We start from the raw sequence: 6,358 nt of genomic DNA, 5'->3' as shown, positions 1-6,358 counted from the left end.
GTTGGTCAGGGTAATGACTGAGGCTGGATACCGTTGGTATCCTGAGTACACGGTCGAAGAGCAATTCCGAGACTTTAATCAAAGCCAGTATCTCTGCACTGTCAGGATATTTCCATCTTATCCTGGATCCACCGAGCCTCTTCACTGCTCCTATGGACTCGGGGTTACTATTGAGATGGCTGTGCAGGACGCCGCCTACTCTATGATGACCATTATGCGAGTCAGATCTGGTTTATTTCGGGACTCTGATTTCCGGTATATGCCAGGATCACTTCCGGGAGCACAAGGGTATCTCCAGGCTATTTATGCTGACCCCACTCAGGAGGATTCACGGACTCGCACCACTGCTGAGATGCTCGAGGATAAGGACCGTGAAAATCGGGCCTTAAGGTTAGAGCTCTTCAATACCCGTGCTGACCACTGGGCCACTTTGACTCGGTTCGCACCGGCGGTGCAAGCTGGATATTCAGATATGCGCGATCTCTATCCTGTGAGATATGCTCTGCCGGACGTGATGGTTTGGCGTGATGTAGGAGGCATCACCCCACCTCGCGGTCCCCGCAGGCCACCGTCTGTTGGTCCAAGGCCTCATCCTAGCCCCTATGGTCCACAAGCTCCGCGAGACCGTCTGTTTCCGGATGATCATGTTGAACTTCCAGGCTATGGAGGCGACTTCTACGAGGGCTACTACGGATCGGTCTGAGTTAGCGGTAGTATCACTAGTTCGCACTAGCTGTGTCGTCTATCGTCCCGTGTGACTCGTGGGATATGACCTAGTTTGTACTCTTTCCGGAGGTGTAGAAAAATAATGTATAGGAGCTTGGGATGCCTCCGATGAGATGTAATCCTCTTTTCACCGTATTAGTACTTTGTTTGGTCTTGTACTAAACCCTGTATGGTGTGTATGACGATGGAATAAAAGAAGCAGTTTCTGTATCTACCATGTCATACGGATGATCATCTTGCATTCCGAGTTATTCCTTACATTATGTATCCTATGTCGGATTTTATCATTCTGACTAAATCATTGTCTTGTTTACCTAGGATGGTCAACACGCGCACTAACCCTGCTCCTCAAGAGCAGGCCGAAGGCAGTGAAGTCAGGGATACAAATCTGCCTCATCCTCCTTCACTAGCCGAGGTTATGATGGAAGCTGAGAGAAACAAGCGGGAGACCAACCGTTTGTTGGAGCGTATTGAACAGAACACAGCACACCATCAGAGGACTAACGTGGTGTCACTCAGTGATTTTATCAAATTACATCCACCCACGTTCCACCACTCCGTCGAGCCTCTCGACGCTGATGACTGGCTTCGCAGTATCGCTCACAAACTGCGTTTTGCGCTGGTAGCGGAGGCTGACAAGGTCACCTTTGCTGCATATCATCTTGAAGGCCCCGCCAGTCTATGGTGGGAGAATTATGGAGCTATGCGCCTAGCAGACCATGTCACTACTTGGGCTGAATTCAGCGAGGCTTTCCGTGAACATCACATTCCGGAGGGTCTCATGGACCGTAAACGTGAGGAATTCTGCAATTTCACCCAAGGCCGACTTTCTGTGGATGTTTATAGCAGGGAGTTTGGTAATCTCGCACGATATGCAACCGAGGAAGTTTCTACTGACGCCAAGAAGCAAGCAGGGTTCCGTAAGGGACTTAGTCCTGAGCTTCGCCGCGACCTCCGTCTGCATGAGTGCACATCTTTTCAGAAACTTGTCAATAAAGCCATCAGTGCTGAAACTGGTCAGACTGACTATGACGCAACACGCAAGCATGGCCGTGATATGGGTTCCTCATCCGGTGCTGGTCCTCAGAAGCGCCGCGTGTGGGTACCCAACACCGCCCTGCCACCCAGGTTCACACCGAGGCCATCTTTCCAGGCGCCTCGCCCTGTTCAACAGTCTGCACCGGCCAAGCCCTATGGGGGTCCATCTAACAATGCTCCTCCACGTACCAGTTCCGTGACTTGTTTCAAGTGTGGGGAATCTGGTCACTATATGCGTGAGTGTCCCCAGACCAACCCCAATCAATCTGCTAAAGCTGTTGGCCGTGGCAAGCCGACAGGGAAAGTGTTTCATGCTAAACCAGTCACCGCTTCACGTGGCCATGTCAACTGTATCTCTGCCGAAGAAGCTCAAGAGGATCCCAACGTCGTTCTCGGTACGCTCCTTGTTAATTGCCACCCGACATCTGTTCTTTTCGATACAGGAGCCTCTCATTCTTTTATATCCGAAAATTATGCTCGTTTGCATAACGTTGCATTCTGTGACATGCCAACCTCTATGGTAATTCAAACTCCGGGATCCAAATGGCAAACTTCTAGAGTAAGCCATGGAAACGAAATCCAAGTCGACAGACTTGTTTTTCTCGCATCTTTGATAGCCCTTAAATCTTCAGATATTAATATCATTCTGGGTATGGACTGGATGTCAGCTCATCATGCCCAAATTGATTGCTTCTCTAGGACTGTTCAACTTACCCATCCTTCGAGGAAGATAGTCAATGTCTTGACCCGAATAGCCAAGCGACAATTATATTCTCTTAACGCCAGCCCCTTGCCAGACCTTGAGGACATTCCGGTAGTCCGTGATTTCCCGGATGTCTTTCCAGAGGAATTGCCAGGTGTTCCACCTGACAGGGATGTTGAGTTCGTAATCGACCTCATCCCCGGAACTGTTCCGATTGCTAGAAGACCTTATAAGATGGCACCACTAGAACTAGCCGAGCTTAAGAAACAACTCGATGAATCCTTGAAAAAGGGTTTCATCCGCCCTAGTTCATCTCCGTGGGCTTGCCCCGTCCTATTCGTCAAGAAGAAGGATGGTACGGACCGGATGGTTGTAGATTACCGACCTGTCAATTTGGTCACAATCAAGAACAAATATCCACTTCCCAGGATCAACGACCTGTATGATCAGCTCGCTGGATCCTCAGTCTTCTCCAAGATGGATTTGAGGTTGGGCTACCATCAAATAAAAATCAGCAACGGGGACATTCCCAAAACGGCCTTTGTTACTCGTTATGGCCAATACGAGTACACCGTCATGTCCTTCGGACTAACCAACGCTCCAGCCACCTTTTCTCGGTTAATGAACTCAATCTTCATGGAGTATTTGGATAAATTCGTCGTGGTTTACCTCGATGATATACTCATCTACTCCAAGAACGAGGAAGAACATGCCGAACATTTGAGGCTAGTGTTGAAGAAACTTCGAGAGCATCGCCTTTATGCCAAATTTTCTAAATGTGAATTCTGGTTGTCAGAAGTGACCTATCTGGGTCATGTAATATCTGGTAAAGGTATTGCTATTAACCCTGAGCGAGTTCAAGCCGTCCTTAATTGGACTCCACCCGAATCGGTCAAGCAAGTTCGGAGTTTTCTAGGCTTAGCGAGCTATTGTCGTCGCTTTGTCGAGAACTTCTCCAAAGTTGCTAAACCTCTAACCGAACTCCTCAAGAAAGATAAAAAGTTCGAATGGACTCCACATTGTGAGCACAACTTTCAGGAACTGAAAAGACGCCTGACCTCTGCTCCCGTACTGGTACCGCCAGACTTTTCCAAGGACTTTGTTATCTACTGCGACGCCTCGCGACAAGGACTAGGTTGCATTCTTATGCAAGATCGACACGTAATTGCTTACGCTTCACGGCAATTGCACCCACATGAGGAGAATTATCCTACTCATGATCTAGAGCTTGCAGCCGTAGTCTATGCACTTAAGACCTGGCGACATTACCTCCTCGGTAATCGTTGCGAAATATTCACTGATCACCAAAGTCTGAAGTACATTTTCACCCAACCGGATTTGAATCTCAGGCAGAGACGTTGGGTTGAATTGATCACAGACTTCGACTTAGGAATAACTTACACCCCAGGGAAAGCCAACGTCATGGCTGATGCGCTAAGTCGTAAATCTTATTGTAACAACCTGATGTTACAACAAAGTCAACCGCTCCTCCATGAGGAATTTCGGAAGCTTAACCTTCACATTGTACCTCAAGGTTTTCTTTCCACCTTGGTAGCAAAACCTACTCTTACGGATCAAATCATCGCTGCCCAAAGGCGAGATAAGGGAATATCTAAAATCAAAGAGAACATTGCTAGCGGAGGTGCTAGTTGTTTCTCCACAAATGATCATGGTGTTGTGTACTTTGAGAACCGTCTAGTGGTTCCCAAGAACCAGCATCTACGGCAATTGATCCTTAAGGAAGCTCATGAATCTCCTCTCACCATTCATCCCGGTAGTACTAAGATGTATCAGGAACTACGCCAGAGGTTCTGGTGGACTAGGATGAAGAGAGAAATTGCTCAGTATATTGCAAATTGCGACGTCTGTCGTCGTGTAAAAGCAGAGCACCAACGGCCTGCTGGCACCCTTCAACCCTTAGCTATTCCTGAATGGAAATGGGATAAAATTGGTATGGATTTCATTACCGGTTTTCCCAGGACCAAGAGAGGGAATAATGCTATTTTCGTCGTGGTCGATCGTCTTTCCAAAGTAGCCCATTTCTTACCTGTTCGTGAGAGTATAACCGCTAGTCAGCTGGCAGATTTGTACATCTCCCGAATAGTGTCTCTCCATGGTATTCCTTTGGAAATTAACTCGGATCGAGGAAGTCTTTTCACCTCTCGATTTTGGGAAAGTTTCCAAAATGCTATGGGGACTCGTCTCTCCTTCAGCACCGCCTTCCACCCTCAGTCGAGTGGTCAAGTGGAACGCGTCAACCAGATTCTAGAAGACATGCTTCGAGCCTCTGTTATCTCATTCGGAATGGATTGGGAGAAGTGCCTTCCATTTGCCGAATTCGCTTACAACAACAGCTATCAATCTAGCTTGGGTAAAGCCCCTTTTGAGGTTCTCTATGGACGACGGTGTCGAACACCCCTTAACTGGTCAGAGACCGGGGAAAGACAATTCTTTGGCCCGGACATGATTCAGGAAGCAGAAGAACAAGTTCGCATCGTTCGTGAAAAGTTGAAAACAGCCCAATCTCGTCAAAAGAGTCAATATGACCGAACACATAAGGCTATGACTTTCGAGGTTGACGAGAAGGCTTATCTTCGGGTCACCCCTCTGAAGGGAACCCATCGTTTCGGTATCAAAGGCAAATTGGCTCCTCGTTACATTGGACCTTTTCGCATTCTTGCCAAACGAGGAGGAGTTGCCTACCAGTTGGAACTACCTCCGCACCTCTCCAGGGTCCACGATGTCTTCCACGTTTCTCAACTCAGGCATTGCTTCTCGGATCCTATCCGTGAAATGGACCACGAAACGCTTGATCTCCAAGATAATCTTACATATCGAGAGTACCCCATTCGTATCCTCGATCAGGCCGAACGTACCACCCGACGTCATAATATCAAGTTTCTCAAGGTTCAATGGTCGCACCATTCGGAGGATGAAGCAACCTGGGAAAGGGAGGATCGTCTTCGACTCGAGTATCCTGCCTTCTTCCCGGAGGAACCCAAATCTCGGGACGAGATTCTTTTGAGTGGGGGTGAGTTGTCACATCCTAGCTAGCCATGCATTAGAGTGTTGCATCATGTTTCCTCTTTCATCAGAAACTTGAAATGGGGATCTGTGAAACCCTCAGAATCATTTTTTGAAAATGATCCAAATAAAAATTTCTCCAAAAAGGTCCAAGAAAATGCTCATGTTGCTCTCTGAAAATATTGGACAGAGATAAAAATCAAACCAATATTTTTAAGAGCTCCTAGGTATTTATTTTGGGCATTTGGAATTAATGCATAAATATTTGCATTGGAAATATATTAATTATATATATTAATATATGTCCAAATATTATGCCATTTATAAAGGAGCTCTGAAATAATATATCTAGCTCCTGCAAAAATTGGCATAAGGAAATAAAATGATTTAATATTTTATTTAAATCAAAACAAATGTCAGAAATTAGAAAACAGAAAAAAAATAAAAGGGAGAAGCTTACCTGGGCTCCTCCCTGTGCAGCCCAGCCAGCTGGCCGGCCCAGCCAGCAGCCGGCCCAGCCCACCTTCCTCCTCTGTCGTCTTCGTCCCGACAGAGGGAGGGGAGTGTGGCCGGCGCGCGCGCGCGCCACCGCGCCACGCCACCTCTCTCCCTGCCTGCCTGCCCTCCCCTCCTCGCCTCGATGCCCTGGACGACGCCACGCCTCCCCCCCTGCTCTCTCTCACTCTCCCCCGGCTCTCCCCTCCTCTCCCTCGCTCTCTCTCTCACACGGCCGAACACCACCGTCGCCGCCGTTCGCCATAGCAGCCATCTCCGGCCACCCCTCGCTCCCCCGACTAGCTCAGAAGCTCTGCCACGACCCCCTCTTCCTCCCCACCGCTCCACAGCTCCCCGGAAGCCCTGCATCGC

Source organism: Triticum aestivum, chromosome 5B (genome assembly GCF_018294505.1).
Source record: "Triticum aestivum cultivar Chinese Spring chromosome 5B, IWGSC CS RefSeq v2.1, whole genome shotgun sequence".
NCBI classification, from domain to species: domain Eukaryota; kingdom Viridiplantae; phylum Streptophyta; class Magnoliopsida; order Poales; family Poaceae; genus Triticum; species Triticum aestivum.
This window is presented reverse-complemented; position numbering follows the sequence as displayed.